Source organism: Euprymna scolopes, chromosome 13 (assembly GCF_053919585.1).
Source record: "Euprymna scolopes isolate OS-2025 chromosome 13, ASM5391958v1, whole genome shotgun sequence".
In the NCBI taxonomy this organism is placed as follows: Eukaryota; Metazoa; Mollusca; class Cephalopoda; order Sepiida; family Sepiolidae; genus Euprymna; species Euprymna scolopes.
Window position 1 is genome coordinate 29,508,828 of NC_136494.1, and position 20,855 is coordinate 29,529,682.

General features: G+C 33.5%; 1 pseudogene; it reads left to right on the forward strand.

Moving 5' to 3' along the window:
- Positions 1-3,958: 3,958 nt before the first annotated feature.
- On the forward strand, positions 3,959-4,075 carry LOC145292657 (5S ribosomal RNA; annotated as a pseudogene).
- Positions 4,076-20,855: the final 16,780 nt, after the last annotated feature.

A 20,855-nucleotide genomic window follows, 5' to 3' on the forward strand; every position in this document is an offset into this window, starting at 1 on the left:
AGTACATATTTCTTTCTAAGCAAAAAAATTCTATTTTTCTGAAGAGTATATGCTGAGGATAGTCGATATTGACATAATAATAACTGATTTTTTTCTGCATAATGGAACAGATCTGTAAAAAATGTACCGAAATTATAATCTGCTGAAGATTACCATGCGAAATTTTAACATGCATGAAAAATTTAATATTTGGATCTTGGAATGTAGCTATACTGTTATTCATATATATATATATATATATATATATATATATATATATATATATATATATAGAGAGAGAGAGAGAGAGAGAGAGAGAGAGAGAGAGAGAGAGAGAGAAAGAGGGAGAGAGAAAGGGAGAGAGATTACCATATAAATATAATTAAAAGTACCACTAAATTAAAAGCAAACTTGTAAAAATTAAAACGCATTGGTTGAATATATTTCAAATTCGTAATGGCACGAGAAAAAAAGCATTGATATTATACATCTGGCGCATCAAACTTTCATTGCAATTAAAAAAAAGCTGCAATAAACAAGTTTTTTTTCTATATTTCCCCAAAAAAATATTTGCGGTAACTGAAAGATTGGAAAAGATGGATGCGTGAAGATTTTGTCAAAGGGAGATAATCAAAACTTTAACGTTAAAACCAAAACGAGGCTTGAAAAAACAAAAAACAAAAAAAAAAAAAAACAAGAAAAAAAAACAGAAGGAAGCACGAATGAGGAACGCGGAATCATGGTTTATCTTTGCATATGTACGGTGCTGAAACTTACTTTTGAATGTTCTTTATGAGAGCGACGTTATCGTTCTTCTGCCAGTTTCACGATTACGATCTGTGAGACTGGTTTTATATATACAACAAGAAAATACAAGAGTTAAAAGCGCGAAAGGAAATTTAGATTTTTTTTTTTCAAAAGAGCTTACAAGAAATGAAAAAAAAAAAAACACGTTATTTATGGCCTTCTTGTGATAGCGATCACGAGTTATTTTAACAAGTGACTTTTCACCTGAGAAACGAGCTGTCATTTTTCGTTTCATTTATTGTTTTTTTTTTAAATATTTTATTTAAAGAAAAAAAAATTATCGTACGTTAGAATTCTAAACATTTTAAAAATTACAAATACAAATCTGTCAGCTCCGTTTTTGAAAGTAAACAAGTCTCTAATCCTCGTATTCGAAAGGTGAAAATTAAGTAAAAGTCCGTAATACTTTACAATCGAGAACTCGTAAACAAAGAAATAATATAAAAATATATACAGAGTGGAACGATAATGTTGCCGCCCCAAAGAAAACAACTCTACAGCGTTATTTTAAAACTTTTACTAAAAAAATCAATTCAGGTAACTTGAGTATGTAGTATATATGAAATCTATTAAATGTAGCCGCCTTCAGACTCAGTCACCATCGCGATATGGGTCTGGAACTGGGAACATGCCTTTTCCATAAGAGACGGCAAGAGCTCGGCGAATACTCGGCGGATGGCGGTGATCAGGCTGGCTTTCGTGTTGTTGGAGAGCATGTTTATGGTGTTCTCGACATATGATCAAACGAAGTAGTCAAGCCGGTTCAGAGAGGAGGAGGACGAGGATGAGAGAATGGTACGAAGGCGTAGCACTCTTTCTAAAGCCAAGCTTGGATCTCTTTGGATTTGTAGGTAAGAGCCGAGTGGTGCTGACATACCCCGGTCTGCCAGCGGCTACTTGATCACACCAGGGGATCACCACACTTTTCAGCGCATCCAAGTACATTTTGGTGTTGACTTTCAAGCCAACTTCGAAGACGTGACGTGGCATGATGTGACCCTCACTTAAAACAACACCAAAGACGATAACCGTGGGCGGAAACTGTTTTCATCACCTTTGGCACGCCCCTGTTATTTGCAGCATTCCCGCGATGCATTTTGACGGTGTTGGCAATGTCATAACTTGGATCGGTGGAGAACGTGAGTTGTACAGCAGCGCTTCTCCGGTCTCGCTCGTTGAACATTGTGTCACTTTCATGCACAATAGAAGGATCCTATAGCTCTTGGGATTTGTACCACTTTAAAAAAAAAAGAGAAAAATATTACTTCAAAGCAAACGCAATAAAATGTAATTTTTTGGCGACCTCTGTATCTTTGTCGTATGGAAACTTTTATACGTTTTTTGGTATAACCGCATATTTAACGATCCAAACATCTTGTTTTGAAAGTCGTCTGCACTAAACAATGTAAATTCATCTTACGACCTCGTTATATTAGGTTCTAGCTGTCGTATTCTGTATAACATGGGGGGGGTTGTATATAGGATGAGTATTATTCACGCATCTAAATATGAATGTATCTATTGATCGTCTAGTGATTGTCTAAACAGGATATTTAACAAAAGCGACGGATAACAGTATCTGGGGTTAACATCGCCCAATGGAGAAACATGCTGATGACACGACCATCTACGGCAACACATCAAAGGCTGTAAATGACAAAGTTCTCTCTGATTCTCTCTCCTCTGATCTCGAGCGCGTGGTTCAGTGGGGGAAGATGTGGCTGGTTACCTTTAATGCATCCAAAACTAAACTCCTATCCTTACATCATCAACGCTCTGATCCCAATCTGGCATCAATTGTGATGGATGGCTCTCGTCTGGGTGAGGCCCCGTGTTTTGACAAGCTTCTGGGTTTGACCTTTACTCCTGATCTGAAATGGAACACGTACATCAACTCTGTTGCCAAGGTCGCTGGAAAGATGGTGGGATCCTTCTACCGCTCCAGAAGATATCTCACTACTGATGCAATTCTCTATTTATATAAAAGCCAAGTACGTCCAAGGATGGAATACTGCTGCCATATCTGGGCAGGAGCTGCTAAAAACAGCCTATCCTGCCTTGACAGAGTGCAAAATAGACTTCGTGGCTTAGTGGGGGATGCCCTTTTCTTTACCCTACAACCTCTCTCCCACAGAAGAGACGTTACGAGCCTATCCTTGTTTTATCGTTATTTCCATGGCAGGTGCTCGTCTGAACTCCAATCTCTGGTCCCCGTCGCCAATCTTTCACGAAAAACACCCGTCTAGCTGAATCCACTTTGGAAAATTTCCTCCACTCTATATCTGTGCCTAAATCAAAACGTGGGTTCCATGAACAAAGCTTCTTTCTTAGAACTGCACGCCTGTGGAACTCTGTTCCGTCTGCCTGCTTCCCTCCGGACTACAACTTAGATGTCTTCAAGTCCAATGTTAACAAATTCCTAATGAACCGCTCCCTTAATTAAACACTTCATCAAATCTCCACACAAACGTAATGTACTTGCAATAACCCTTATCCCTGAGTGGCTTCCGGGCATAGATAAGTGGTGATCACTGTGTAAAAAAAAACAAAAAAAACATACCTTCTTCATCTGGGTTGGTCTTCGTTTGACGGATCCTCCGAAAAGCTGCAAACTAAGATTCGTACGACCCGAAACCTTAGTAATATTTACATCAACTTTATTTTGGATGTTTCCCCTATCGGAAAACTACTCTGGATATTTCTTCCCTATTCAGAGTCATTACGGTCTGTGGACTGTCTTTCTGCTTCTGACTACCGACTGGGTCTACTAACTCTGACTTCCAACTCTTGTTTAACTGATACCTATATTCCCAAGCTCCCTCGTTATCTACCTTTGTTACGTATTCTTTTATGCCCTAACATTGTTCTTCATCAAGTTTGCATTCTCTTCTATTATAGCATTTTAACATAACGTAATTTTATATATAACGATCAATATAAAAAATCATAAACCAGCACAGCTTTCGTTACCGGGTCTATATCTTAAAAAAAAGCAACTCACATTAAACATAATTTTTTGCAATATCATCTGCTGGATCCGTGTTTATAGTGTAGTTCGATTATAAAGAGTGATTTCATTTTTGAAGCGGCGAACTTTAAATTAAATAAAGCACAGAAAAAATAATCTTATAAAAATATTTGGTTTATTACAAAAGTTTTTTTTTTTTGCATTATATACGGCATAATCACGTTGATACACCAGTTCCCGTTAGATCACCGAAGTTAAGCAACGTTGAGCCTGGTCAGTACTAGATGGGTAACCATTTGTGAATTCCAGGTGCTGTATATGCTCTCCGTTTATCTGGGCATTATTTCCAGTCAGTTTCGGGCCTCTCTTTGCTACTGGACACAAACAGTAACGATTCAGGAGAAGTGTGGTTGTAATTGTGCAACCTTTGCTTATCAATTACATGCGCAGCTACCTTGACAAGATAGTCTATGTCTCTTGAGATTAAACAGAAGCAAGAATCGATATATTTAGCATTTATAATTCAAATACAATTTCATGAATATGTGACTAGCACCTATATTGTGTAATAGAGAGGTCCATTTTTTACGAACTACGCATTAAATCAGACTATGTTTTGGCAATAACGTCTCGAGCGTTTTCCTCCAAGTGGTCTATTGTGTCTGGTTTACCATCGTAGACTTGCGATATATCAATAAGCAAATAATCTAAAAGGGTTAAATCGCACGAACGCGATAGCCAGTTGAAGATCCAGTTCGTGAAATTGTTCGTTCATTAAATGTTGCATCAGTAAATTCATCGTATCGCGTGCTGTGTGGCATGTGGCTCCGTCCTGCTGAAACCACCTCATGAATTGCCAAAACAAGCTGGACTAAAAATAACCGATAGCTGTCATATCTGCAATTAAAGAAAATAAAGTTGTCAATTTAAAGTTCGCCGCCTCTAAAAATTACACTGTCTTTGGACACGTACACATTTTCTTTCATTACGTTTACTTTATTTAATTTATTGTTTGTGTAAATTTCATATTTTCTTTAACTGTGTAAAGTAAACATTTTCTTTATATATATACTAGCAGTTCAGCCCGGCTTTGCTCGGGCCCTATGTACTGTTACTAACTTGCCGTACGTGGGAATACACATTATGTAAGATTTCAAATGTTTAGAACAAAATTTGTCTGAGTAATTTCGTAGAGACCGCAGAGGTCAATTTTTTTTTTTTACTTTGACCCCAATTTTGCCCCCTTAACGTTTATTATTTTGGTCTCATACGAAAATAAAAAGTTTTACGCATGTCCGAGTTACTTACATCTAAAATTTCTAGTCTTTAGACCCAAAATTGGCGGAGGAATTTGGTAGAGTCTGCAAAGGTCAACTCTTTCAACTTTGACCGTTTTGTAGACAAATTTCCACCCTCAAACTGATTAAAATGTTTGCCGCATGTCTGAATACCTGTTGCGTATACATTTCAAATGCTTAGACCCAAAATTGGCTGAGTAGTTTGGTAGACACCGCAAAGGTAAAATCTTTGGAACTTTGACCCCTTGTCAGCTCAGATTTTTGACCCAAACCGATTAAAAAGCTTTCCCTATCTCTAAATACCCTTTATGTAAAATTTCAAATGTTTAGACCAGAAATTAGCTGAGTAATTTGGTAGAGACCGCAGAGATCGATTTATTTTAACTTTGATTCCACTTTGGGCCCCTTAACTTTTATTTTTTGGGCTCAAATCAAATTAAAAAGTTTGACCCATGTTCAAGTAACCTACATTTAAGATATCAAGTCTTTAGACCCAAAATTAGTGGAGGAATTTGGTAGAGTTATCAGAGGTCAAATCGTTGAACTTTGATCCCTTGACAGCCACATTTCTGCCCGAAAACCGATTAAAATATTTTTTCCAAATCTCAGTACTCCTTATGTCGAATCTCGAGTCCCTAGACTAAAAATTGATAGAGTTATTTGGGAGGGAAATGTACACACACACACGCGCACACACACACACACACACACACACGCACACACACACACACACACATTTTCACCTTTATAGATATATAGATTTAATTTATTTTAATTTCTTATATTAAAATATGTAATTCTATTTGCAGTATAAATTATTTCCTTGGTTAATGTGGCCTGGTTGGCCTACTGAGAACTTACCTGGGAGGGGGTTTATTCCGAAAGCCGTTCTTACCATGAGGAGGTTTGGGATGCTTATTCCGAAAGATGTTCTTAACACGAGGAGAATGCGATATCCCTAAAAAGCAACTCTTTACAGGGAAGTCTTTAGTGAGACAGCAAGGCCGCATTGACCATTTCCTTAAATAAACATATTAAATTTATTTTTAAAAATATATTTATTAAAAAAAAATCTGTAACTAAATAACTGACAATAATCAATGTTCAGATATTCTTATGTGTCCTCCATATTCATCGGGGTCATTGGGTTAAGTAACACCGTTCAGTTCAGACTATTTTCAAAATAGGAAATCGCTTGAGTCGGTATTTTTTTTTTTAATTTTAGTATTTGACTAGCGGGATCTGTGGAAATTCCACAGCGGTTTCTTTCATATACAACATATTGATATTGATATTCTATGGATGGTCAGTGTAAATGGATACGCCCTGATATTATTGTAGTTCTTTTGTTAAAACTGCAAAAGTATTTATCTAAGCTAGCAGGGACGCTCAACATAGACTCGTCGTAAAATACGCTTAAATATGATATTTTAATTAATGCAGATTTTGTATATATTATAAAAGAGTAAATTTTCTATCGATTCTCATATATTATAAAGTTGTGATTTCCAAAATAAAATAAAAATTATATCTTTATAACTTGTTGGGTGCATCAGTTTGTATCGAAACCGAAACCAAAACTTATGAAGAAAAAATATTACTTGAGTTACTTAAGCTATAATCGAAACCAAAGCAAAACGTATGAAAAATTCTTAGTAACGTAAAATTATTTACAAATAACATAGACGGCCCTGTCGGTAGGGCATTAGAATACACCGACTGCCCCCCTGCAGAGGGTAAAAGTCCCTCAATGGGGGTCCTGGATATGACCTTAAACTATATCCAGTGGTGAGCCCCCAGCTTGTGGGCTTTGGGGAGTGTGGAGCCACCCTTTAATTACCATTGCTCCCAGGTCCACTCTGACCGGGAGTGGTAGTACCTGTTAGGGTCCCAACTATGGATTAAATAGAAACCGACGTGAAAACAACAAATATATTCTATTAAAATTTTTTTTTCTTCAAAATCTTTGGATTCGGCATTAAATAACCCGAAAAGGGTTGATATGCCGTAAGACAAAAACAACCAACCAACAAATAACATAGATGACTTGAGTGCCATCAGCTATAATTGAAACCGAAACAAACTTATGAAGGATTCTTGGTAAAATTATTTATTACAAGAAATGGAAGGTCATAACAATTTAAAGGGAGTCACTCGGAAGAAAAAAGATGTAAGCGTGACAAACAAAATAACACACGCTATCGTATTAATATATAGATGTTATCGGTGAAAGATGATGTATGGACACATGAAAGATGTTGCGATTGAGGTGATCGATTATTCTTAGTTTTTGAACTTCATACGGAAAAATAGTAACACCCCTAAGTAAAAGTGGAAAACTCTTCAGTCCCTCAAAACAAAAACAATAAAAAACATAAAAAACATAACCCTTGTAAATTAAAAAAAAAACATAACCCTTGTAAATTACAAAAAAAAAATGAAAAACATAACCCCACAAGGGTTATGTTTTTTTTAAACAAAAAACATAATCCTTGTAAATTAACAAGTAACAAAAAACATAACCCTTGTAAATAAAAAAAAAAAAACATAACCCTTGTAAATTACAAAAAAAACATAACCCTTGTAAATAAAAAAATTAAAAAACATAACCCTTGTAAATTACAAAAACACATAACCCTTGTAAATAAAAAAAATAAAAAAACATAACCCTTGTAAATAAAAAAAATAAAAAAAACATAACCCTTGTAAATAAAAAAAAAATAAAAAAAACATAACCCTTGTAAATTACAAAAAAAACATAACCCTTGTAAATAAAAAATTAAAAAACATAACCCTTGTAAATTACAAAAAAACATAACCCTTGTAAATAAAGAAAATAAAAAAACATAACCCCTGTAAATTACAAAAAAAACATAACCCTTGTAAATTAAAAAAATAAAAAACATAACCCTTGTATATTACAAAAAACATAACCCTTGTAAATTAAAAAAAATAAAAAAACATAACCCTTGTAAATAAAAAAATAAAAAAACATAACCCTTGTAAATTACAAAAAAACATAACCCTTGTAAATAAAAAAAAATTAAAAAACATAACCCTTGTAAATTACAAAAAAACATAACCCTTGTAAATAAAAAAAAATAACCCTTGTAAATTACAAAAAAAACATAACCCTTGTAAATAAAAAAATAAAAAAAAATTACCCTTGTAAATTACAAAAAAAACATAACCCTTGTAAATAAAAAAAATTAAAAAAACATAACCCTTGTAAATTACAAAAAAAATATAACCCTTGTAAATTAAAAAAACAAAAACATAACCCTTGTAAAACCACAATTTAGGAGAGTTATGCAATAATCTAGACCGCCATATTGTTTTTTCTGTGTGTTTTGATACGATTAACATCAACCTAAAATTCTGATAAATAAAATCTGACAAGCGGTTTCAATACGTTAAAAGTTTACAGGTTTGTACATACCGCATTTCTAACAAATTATGTGGTGTTATTTTAGTTTTTTTTTTACGAATTCATAACTGTTAACGATACTGTGTGTTATTCAAAAACTAGAAGGCAGCCCGAAATTGCCCGGTCATAAAATACGCTTAAACATAGTATTTTGATTAATTCAGATTTCGTATATTGGACCTAATATATAGTAATGATTTAAAAAGTTGAAAAAAGAAAAAACAACTCGTGCGCAACCACCGAGAATCTAAACCAAAACGTTTAGCTTATGATTTACTTTTCCCTTTGGCGTTAATACCTGAGTTATGAAGATATGCTTGCCGCAAGGCTAAAAATTAAACATGAACCAATAGCTATTACTTTACGCATGCATATTCCTAATGCCGTCGTTCGGCCTTCACCTAGCAAATTTCATTTTTTAAGATTTTTACACATTTGTACTGATTTTCCTCGACTGAAATCCAAATATAAAGTTTCTCATGGGTTCGAATACCCTATATATTAAGTTTCATGTATGTAGACAAAAAACTGACAGAGGAGTTTGGTAGGCAATATTTATAAACAAATATATATACGCATACATAAATATATATAAAGAAAAACGTTGTGCTTAGTATAGCATTTTTACGCAAATATTACGCAAGTATAAATCATATCTGCATGAATTTAATTACACGTAATAGTTAACTAAAGATGATTATCCAATAAGAAAACCGAAAAAATCTAAAAGAGAATTAATTAAAATGAATGTTTAAAAGAAAATGCAAATTAGCTAGATCTTTTGGTAGGGAAGATAATTCCACGACTCATATATAACAAAGTTGTATTTTCTTTTTAAATAAACAGAAAAAAGGGATTTTAATATGAATATTAATACACATAAAAATTATTGTAGCATATATATATATATATATATATATATATATATATATATATATATATATATATATTACAATAGAAAATGCGAGCATTTAAAGTAATATGGTTAAGCTTAAACATGAAAAAGTAAAGGACTAGTTGTAAAAACTGGAAGAGAAAAGGACAAGATATTCTAGAAAAATATATTAAATTTAGAACTTAAAATATTGCAACATTAAGAATTGAGTATATAATGTTTAATTGTAATTTAAAAACAATCTGATGCTGCAATATTTTAAGTTATAAATTTATAATATTTTTTACTAGAATATCTTGTCCTTTTCTCTTCCAGTTTTCACAACTCCTTTATTTTTTCATGTTTAAGCTTAACCATATTACTTTTCATGCTCGCATTTTTCTATTGTAATCCATGATTTTTCCAGGCTTCCAGTAAATTCACTTGTTCTTTGTTCAATTTCAGTTTTATTTTTTGCCGCCATAAACATAACATACACATGTAATAACAATGTATTGCACTTGTCTACTTCCAATAAAATCCCGGCAATGATCTCCCTTTCATTCTTTCATTCTCTCTGTTTCACGTATTACTTCTCTTTTTTGTGAGAGCGGTAAATTGGTAGCAAGAGTAGTGACTGAAACGACGTGGTTTCTATGAGAACCAGTCATAAAAAAACATCACTCACCTCCTTACGTTGTTTTACAATTTTGAACACCAGTAAATTAATCATAACTTTTGTTTTACTGAACGAAAATTGAATTTTATTTTGCACAATATAGCTGAGAAGGAGATCTATAAACTGTAATAATTGTTTGAAATTTGGTCGAAAAAAGGTGAAGCTTAACCATATATTCAAACATTACTGTGTTTGAATTATATATATATATATATATATATATATATATATATATATATATATATATATATATATATATATAGTAAGTTATAAAATATATATGCCGATTAAGCTACACTGAATATTCCGCGTTTCATCCACTCATGGACCCTTCAGGCTTATGCGCGAATTTTGTGGTTGTTGGTCGTTTTTATATACGCATCTTCTATTGAGATTTTAGTTAGGCAATCAGTATACTAGAAAGCTGATTGGCTAACTAAAATCTCTATAGAAGATGCGTATATAAAAACGACAAGCGACCAGAAAATTCGCGCATAAGCCTGAAGAGTCCTAGATTGGATGAAACGCGGAATATTCAGTGTAGCTTAATCGCCATATATATTTTATAACTTACTAACTAGCTCTACCTATGTATTGAGCACTTTTGAAGTAAATACTTAAAGTTTACGCATAAATCTATACTTTCGTATATTAATTTTATGTGAGTAAATGAAGTAGTTATATATATATATATATATATATATATATATATATATATATAGTAATTTATAAAATATATATGGCGATTAAGCTACACTGAATATTCTGCGTTTCATCCACTATAGGATTCGTCAGGCTTATGCGCATAAGCCTGACGAATCCTATAGTGGATTAAACGCAGAATATTTAGTGTAGCTTAATCGCCATATATATTTTATAAATTACTAACTAGCTCTACCTACGTATTGAGCACTTTTGAAGTAAATACTTAAAGTTTACACATAAATCTATACTTTCGTATATTAGGTTTATGTGAGTAAATGAAGTAGTTATATATATATATATATATATATATATATATATATATATATATGATAATGCGACAATTTGAAATATTTTACGTCCGTACGTTCGTGTTTTACTGATTGATTGTAAACAAAATAGAGATAGTGAAATAAATGAAGGAAACTTTGAGAGAGACGAAGATGTAAAAAAGAGAGAAAGGAATAGCGATTGATATTACTGTATGTGTTTTTCACGCGCGAAGCCTTCACAAGTTCCGATCGTATCTCTCAGAAAGCTAAGTGTGAACAAGTCTCCTGGGGTTTTCTCGTATACTTCTAAAATAATGTTTATCACGCTGACGTATCTCTGGCAATACAATAATATGACAACCACCAGGACACGTGTATGTTTATTTCGTTTGCTAAAATGCTTGACTGCTCGATTGATGCTAATAAATAAACACAAACTACAGGAAGAGCACAAACGAAAACAATACATACATAAAATTACAATAAAAAAAAACATAATAGTAATAATATATTCTATCCAGTCGTGTTTTCTTTTGTTAGCACTAATAAAGTATGGAAGCCTCAAATCACTTTCTTCTGTTTGTTAACTTTTTGAAACAAATAGTCACTTCTTGGCTTTCGGGCCAAGATCAAAGTGTAGCAGATGTGTAGACTTTTTATACAATTTTATGTTTCACGGTTTATTTTATTGTTCACTAAAACACACACACATACACACACATATACACACACATACACACACATACACACACATACACACACACACATACACACACATACACACACACACGATATGATTTGGGAATCTTAGGTAGGACGCCCCACCCCCACCCGGTGTGCTTGAGGCACTGTGGTGAAGGAGACCGTTAGCTAGGGTCAAGCATAGACTAGCAAAGGTACAGGGACGAAGATGACTATAGACACCCCTCTCTAATTTTTGAGTGGCCTTGTGCCTAATTTTTTGTTTATTTCTGTTTTGTTGTCAACTTTTAAGAATAAATAAAAGAATATATAACTGAAAGTGTAGTATCTGTTCTGATACTACACTTCAATTTTTTGTTCTTAGTGGACGAGAATACTTTACGACTGAGAAAATTTTTCATTTTTGTTTCCTTTATTCAAATTAAAAAAAAAAAAAAACGACCCTGGTGTGTAACTCTGCCCTTGTGGGGAGGCAAAGTAAATAGAGACAAGTAGTCGCATGTTACATTTCCGAGGAGGAAATATAAAGACGGCTAGTGAATCTACTTGATTATACAGGGTGGCCGAAAAGTCCCAGGACACTATACATGTATTTTTAATAAAACACAGTATTTTTTTAATGAAACACACAGAAAACATATATATTCAACAAAAAAAGAGAACTTTATTAGAAACAAAGCAGAAAACAACTAGAGTAATTTAGTGGTCTAGGGGATCAGTATGTTGGCCCTCGTTGCTCTTGCACAATTCCATTCGCCTCCAGGTTCTTTGTGCCATTTTTTTTTAGAGAATTCCTTGATACACTAGCAAAAGCTGCAATAATCGCATGCTTTAGCTGATCAATGGTTTCGTATCTAATACCAGAAACTTGACCTTTAATTAAACCCCATAATGAGTTGTCTGGACCTTTCGGCCAGTGTCCTGGGACTTTTCGGCCAACCTGTAGAGTAAAGACCGGATTATTTTCTTTTATCTAAAAGAGTATATAAACTGCATAACAATACAGAAATATCTTCTCTAAAATATTGTTAAATGTTTGTTTTTATATTGTATGGAAACACCAAATAGCTTTCTCACATTTGTTAATTTATAGAAAACAAATAGTTGAATCTTTCATTTACTAATTACTTTTTTTAAATTTTGTTCCTTTGAAGATTGAAATGTTGGGTATGGAACAGCCAAACCAGCTGTCAACATTGCCCAGCTTTTTACTGAACCTAAACCGAGAGCTCTTTATAGTATTCTCGTTGTTCCCTTAAGTGCAATTGTCTGGATCGCTTTTGCACTTGGTTCGCCAGGAATATTAGTTAGGTAGGATTTCAGGTTCTTCTTCATAAGCCCTGTGGCATCTATAATAACTGGTATCATTGGTATCTCTCTAAGATTCCAGTTTTTTTTTCATATCATACATGAGATATGGTATGTTTATCCCTTTCAGTTCTGTTCAGACCTCTATCATTAGGGACACTCACTTCAAGCAAGGTTGCAACTCTCTCTGACATATTCCATATAACTCTGTCAGGTTTGACAGTATCATTGATTTGAGAATCGTATACTCTTTACTTAAAAAAGTATACCAGCTGATCTTCACATTACTGCATGTTTCCTATAGCAACTTATTGTTAACTACATGAACTGTTAGTTTTCTTGTAGTATGGAGGCACAAAACTGCTTTTTCTCGTTTGTTAATTTATAAAAACAAATAGTTGCACCTTTTATTTCTTAAGTGGAAATAAAGAAATGACTAGTGAATCTCTTTTTCTATGGTTGAAGATCGGATTAGTTCCTTTAATTTAACGGGTATAACTTTCTGCATCACTATACAGTAATATCTCATCCAACAACATAATTTATTTAAATTCCAGCTGTTCCGGGCTACATCAAAGACGATATTACAAAATATATCTTAAATAAACTCAATCTTGAATATTGTTGCAGCTGAAACATTTGTTCATGTGTGTAGCAAATACTATTTTCATTTATAACAAATTTATTGTGTAACATCTTGGATACTTTTATTTAATTATAATATTGTGGGATACAAGAATAAAATACATATACAATAGTTCAACAAAATAATATATACACATTGATATGTTCAATACATTAATGCGAATGTATGAAATAGTCGTATGAAATCATAAAATCAGTCATTTCTACTCTAAAACAGGTAGATTATTGTTCAATAGTATTCTGGGCAACGCCGGATTTATTGCTGGTCGTGCACACACGCATATGGAGCTGGATACATACATGCAAATATTATGGAAATCTTCAAACCAAGAATTCTTATCAAAAGTCATAACAATTGAAAGAAGAGTTCAGAAGCTTTGAAATCAACATTCTTCAATTGACAAATTTTGAAAAGTCATATCGAAATCACAGGAGGCAAATCTATCAAAGTCTCGCTCTTAAGACATTTGTTTCCTGTGTTTTTGTCACGTTATAAACGAGAACTCGATAATAAGAACAGCCACGAGAGCTCACAACGAGAAATTTAGTAACGAGAATTCAGCATCGAAAAGTCAGAAACAAGAACTCAGAGGCGAGAGGTCAGCAATAGGAAGTCGCCAACGAGACCTCAGAAACGGGAACTAAAAACGGTAACTTTATATGCGGTAACCACCAAGTAAATAAAAGTAAGAATTTAATTTTTAAGGGGATCCATTAACAATAATTTGTTTACATTAAACTTGAAAACGTCAGGCAAATTAGAGATAAATGAACGGAACACATTTTACAAATTTGCACTCGATGGATCCTAGAAAGGTTTCTTCTTTCTGAAAATTCTACTCTCGTAATCTAGAGGTTGTTGAGATACTTTTTAAATTAAAAACAGCTGGACGCAATGCCCGTGAATTCGTTACTTTTTCACCTATGAGCGATCACCAAATCAGATAAAAGTTTTTTATATACATATGTGCGCGGGTGTTTACACTTGGTCTGTTATTTTTCTAAATTGTTGCTGTTTTACTTTAATATATTATCTGTGGTTATGTCGTCTAGTGGTTGTCGATCGCCTCGAATAAACTACTCATGCCTGAAAGACAAAAAAACTTTGGTGACTTCTTTTAAGTTTTATTGTTACAATACTCATGGAGAAAAGGAGAGACTAATAACTAATAAGTATTTCTTTCTAAACTTAGTTTTCTAACATGAGAAACGAGAGACACAGACGGACATATACATCGGTAACATTCAGCTTAGATTATTAGTTTCTAAATAGTTTAGCCATGTCTTGTTATTATGGCTTCCCGAAGCGAACTACTTTGAAAATAAACTAAAATTTCATGAGTAAAGTTCCTTTCCTATATCCATTCGTCTAGGGAACAGAAAGTTTTTAAACTGGAAATATTCACTGCTGCCAAGATTAAGCTTCTTTCCTTTAATAATTATAAAAACCTTCTAAACCATTTAATAGCGATGACCAATGGTATATTGCCTAATAGTACTTCCTTCAAATTCATCGGCTTAATGTTCACAGGAACATGAATTGGGTAGGATGCATTGAGGGCATTGCTCGTCTGCTGCAAAGAAGGTCGTCTATCTCTACCGTGCTATAAAGTTACTTACGCCTGAGAGTATCCTATACCTCGATCATTTGCCTGTCTATGGAGTATTGTTGCCACATTTGGGCTGGTGAATCTGCTACTAGTCTCTCACTTTTAAACAGGATTACAAAAGAGTGTCGCCAACTTAATAGATCCCGCATTGTCAGTTAGGCTTCAACCTCTGTCCCTGTCGACGCAATGTTGAATCCTCCTAGCTGCTTTTACTCGCTAGAAAACGTGACGTTATCATATCGTGATCATTCGACCTTTTTTTTTCTACCGAGTTAGACTTCTTCATACGTTAATTTCTCTGGGTACAATTCTGTTTACAGCTAGGTTATTCTGTAAGGTACTGATGTGACCTTTGTTTAAATTCCCACTAGCTAACCCAATCGCTATTTACTATTAACTTATCTATCTATCTATCTATCTATCTATCTATCTATCTATCTATCTCTTTCTCTCTCTCTCTCTACCTCCTCTCTCTCTCTCTACATCTCTGGACACAATTCTGTTTAAGTTAATAATCGAACACATACTCTCTCTCTCTCTATCACACACACACACACACACACACACACACACACACACACACACACACACACACATATATATATATATCGATGCCTCCGTTTTACCTCGGAAGACAAAGGATACTTCTGTGGGGTCAACTGCGCGTGTAATTGTGAAGCATGTGTTGCGCAAGCACCAACCACACCTCTTTAAAATCAGCACTGCTTGAGTCCAGTTGTAAGGAGAAGTCCAGTGCGACTGAAAACAATGCTGAGAGAAGCGGAGGGAACATACATCACTTAGAAGTCCCAAATAGTTACCCATTTTTTATTGACCAGGTTCAACGTTGCTTATCTTCGGTGATCAAAGGGAAATTGATGTGTCAACCTGATCATGCCGTGTCTGTATATATATATATATATATATATATAGGCCACTCGACGATAGGGACTAATGACTGTCGGGTATAATGTGAGACAACACCTTTATGATCGGTGTGGGCGGAGATTGGGTAAGATTTCACTGCTTAAAAGCACGGTTCAACATGGAACTTATTTACATTAGATTTGAAAACGATATAAAAGAAGAAGCCCTACGGTATTGTGTTCTATAGCCAGCCAGTTCTAAGAAAGAAACCCTGCTCATGGAATTTTCGTTTTCTTAATTAATTTCTTTCTTTCTTTTTAACCTTTGTTTTAATATATATATTCGTCTTTTCTCTCTTTTTTTTCCTTTTACTTCCTCTTTTGTTTTGTTTTCATTATTATTACGCATTTTCCCCACCGTCACTTATTTCATCACGCTCACCGTTTCTGGCTGGATCATCGAAGTTAAGTAACATTGAACCTAGTCAGTACTAAATGAGTGACCATATGGGACTTTCATGTGCTGTATGTGCTCTCCGCATTTCTCGGCATTGTTGCCAATCGTCCTGGACTACTCATTGTCACTTAACTCAAACAGGAGAGGTTCGGTTGGTGATTGCGCAAATCTTGCTTCACTATTACACGCGTAACTGCTCCTGCAGGGGGTATCCTTTGTCTTTCGAGACGGAACAGAGGCATCGATCTTGTTTCCATACGCACTCTTCATATTCTCTGTATGTCTCTCTTTCTCTCTCTCGTTTCTCTATTCTTTCTACTTCTCTCTCTCTCTCTCTCTCTCTCTCTCTCTATCTGCCTTCTTCTTTTTCAGTCTCTTATTTCCATATTCTCCGTTTCGTTCACTTTTCCTTTTTCTGGCGTTCTGTCTTTCGCTTCACATTTCGTTATTCTCTCCCCTTCTCCCTGTCTGCCCCCTGTTTCCGTATTACACTCCATATTATCTTTCTATCTTCCTTACTCATAACATCAAGTAATCTTTTAAACATTCTGTGTTTTAAAGCTGGTCGTTTCCTCTTCATCATTACTTATTACATTATCGATACGCATGCGTAAATAACTGTCAGTCGGCCATTTTAATTTTATTTTTCTTCGCTCGTTTTCGTTTATTTCCACACGTTCCTCTTTATGAAATGACGTTTGTGTAGATTATTAAATTTTCAGATAAGCTACCAGAATAAGCATATCCCCTCAGGAAATAACCACACTAAGTAATATTCAGACATGAATTCGGAATGGCCGAATAAAAGTAATAATATTTAACTCATAGCTGGAGAGGTAAATCGACTAAGAAAAAACGAGAATGAAACTTAAGATGCAACTATAAGCTACTGAATTTATATAAGTCAGGAAAAATGCTTATTATATAACAGTAATATATATGTATATATATGTATATATATGCATATATATACATATATATGTATATGCATACATATATGTGTATATATACATATATATATATATATATATATATATATATATAAATATGTATGTATATATTGAAGAGGAAGGAGGACCAAATACTAAGCGCAGGGGTCCATAAAATTCTTTCGAATTTTTTGTGTCAAACGCCTTTTGGACCAGCTCCGTTATATTCATCCACCATTGGTTTTTCATTTTTCTTAGCTCACGTTGCAATGTTGTCGAATGATTGTTCTGTTGAAAATATCTTGAAAAAATGGCAAGAGCACTTTACCGATGTGTTTCACAATCCCGCAGCAGTAGATGCTGATGCAATTGATAGCCTACCAGAATATGACATCATATTCTGAATGGGACCTTTGCCTAATCTGGTTGAGGTGCAGTTGGCTATCACACAAATCAGCAATGACAAGGCTTGGATGGTGTTCCGGTGGAGCTTCTTAAGATTGGAGGTGCGAATATTGCTAATGCTATCCTTGGTTTTCATCATATATATATATATATATATATATATATATATATATATATATATATATATATATATATATATATTTAGTAGAAATGGTAATTAATAAAAACTGAAGAAAGTGCTCAATACTGTTGTAGAGCAAATATGCGTTTTATTTTTTATTACCGTATCTTTCTGTTAAGTTACATTATTGTTTCAGCTACCCGGTCGTTTCCTCGGACTTTTACAGAAACTTTCTGTAAAAATCTGAGGAAGCTACAGATACGGTAATAAAAAATAAAACGCATGTATATATATATATATATATATATATATATATATATATATATATGTGTGTGTGTGTATAGATATATATGTATATAATACAGTTAAACTACACTGATGAGCTGTTTTAAAAAGTAATATATATATATGATATATATTACTTTTTAAAACATTATATATAGAGAGATATTTAGTTAAACATTATATATATAGTTTAAACTTTATATATATATATATATATATAGTTAAAACATATTATATATGTGTGTGTATATATATATATATAGTAAAAACATTATATATAATATATATTACTTTTTAAAACGTTATATATATATATATATATATATATATATATATATATGGGTGTGTGTGTGTATATAACTTTTCGTACGATATTGCAAAGCTGAATTAATGTTGAATTTTAAATTTGGCAAAATACACAACTAATAATATTACACGTTTAAATACTTTTAAAAGTTCGGTTCATATTTCGATGAACAAATTCTAACACATCATATAATCATAACAAATATAATTTTAGAAATAAAATTAAAATAATTATTTATATTCACAGTACAATATCTCCGTTTTGCAATATCGTTCGAATATTTTTGTAAACGTCTATATATTAAAGATTAAAAAAGTATAAGTGAAATAATTATTAAAATTATGAGGAAAATCGATGGGTGAGAGAGAAAAACTTCTAAAAAACTGGACGGAGAAAAATAGTCAAATGACTATTCGACTAAAAAAAAACCCTCCAAAACCTCGAGGAACCTTTCAACAGATACTTTTCAAGAGATGACGTTGGTACGATTAAAATAAAACAATTCACACCTAATTTAAAATGGAAGGGAGGGGAGGGGTGAATTAAATGAATGAATAATCCGTGATATATCGTCCATATTTTAGACTCGAGGCAGAGAAAAATTGACTTGTCTGCAAATAAGTGCAGAAACCACGAATATTGACGCAATATAGGCATTTTTGTTGTTGTCTATTTGAACTCTTTAAACAGGTCTTATTTATGCGACAGCTTCTTTTTGCCTACAGAGCACATTAATACACTTACGGTCTCAAAAATATTGAGATGCAGCTTGGAACAGGCCTTGTGTACAATCCGGAAACAGCTATCCGAATACGCTAAACCACATGCTTTATTGTTATACAAGTCCGCGCCAATTGATGACTCATTAATTTGTGAGCGTCTGGGTGTGCTCCATAAATGCCCAAATGTTCTGTGAATGCTCGGATGTGTTTAACAATGTGCTTGTGCTAGACCCCCGTGACTTTAGAAAAAGCAGGGACATGCTGTGCTAATCTGACTCCCAGACGTTGAAACGTACGACCCACATAATCAGAATCACACTGACATCTAAATTGGTATACAACTAAACATTTTTTTTATAGTATGGGAAGTGTATCTTTCTTATAAGCTGTGAAGGCCTGCACTGCATAGAAACAATGGGATACAACCGAAGTAATTTTATCGACAAACTATTTACTGATAAAAGGGAGTTTAAGATAAACTGGATACGTGTTACATGAAAAAGGCTTGTCCCCTTTTTCATGTTAGTAAAAATAAAGAGAATTAGTAAACGAAAATAAAATCAGAGAAAACGGGAATTGAACCCTGGAGATAAGTTTTAAAGAACAATAGGTTTTAAATGGAATGTCAGTAAATTGTTGATTCTGATAAAATATTTAATCAATACAAATTTGGCGGGAAACTATGCGCATTGTTAGAAAGAAGGTGCATAATAAAATATGGGTTTTATGAATTAGATAAGTTGGTTAAATTCCTTTGTAAAACAACAAAGGAAAATGGGAAATCAGAATGTTTCAAAAACGTGCAAATCGCGCATGTTGATGACTCGTGAATTATAGTCACGTTGGCCAGACATACATGTGATTTCTCAGTATAGAAAAGAGTTCGAAGTTAGAGTTAGAGAGAGTCAGAGGGTCAAAGAGTCAAGAGAGGTTCAGATCGAACCTTGGCACCGTCTGGATGCGAGAGGGGTTTAGAAGAAGACGAGAAAATGTATTGCCCATTTGATAAAATCATCATATAAAAATTATGTGTTAGAAAGAATATGTGTCAAACTATTTATGTTATAAAAACACTCCCGTTTCATACAGAACTGTCAAAAGCATAAATGCCAATCTCTCGGTCTATCTGTCTAGATATCGAATCACCTCTCAAAGCGTGTTTGTATGTACTTTCTCTCATTATATATACTTGTTAATGTCTCGATCCCATCTCTTACAATAACTAGCATCTCTTCCAACAACATAATTAAGACTCTAATCTCTCACTAAGACTCTTACTCTTCTCACAACATGAACAACGAAAGAACATTCATCATCTTAAGTATAATAATCGAATCTTTAAAATACAACATACATAGCTCGGCCAAAGAAAGGGTTGGTATTAAATTTAGCAAGAGCTTGGTGAATGCGCTTAGAGATTATACTCTCGGGAGAATCATTTTTCGCTAGAATATCAGCTAACTTTTTTCAATTTTTTATCCAGTTTGCTAGT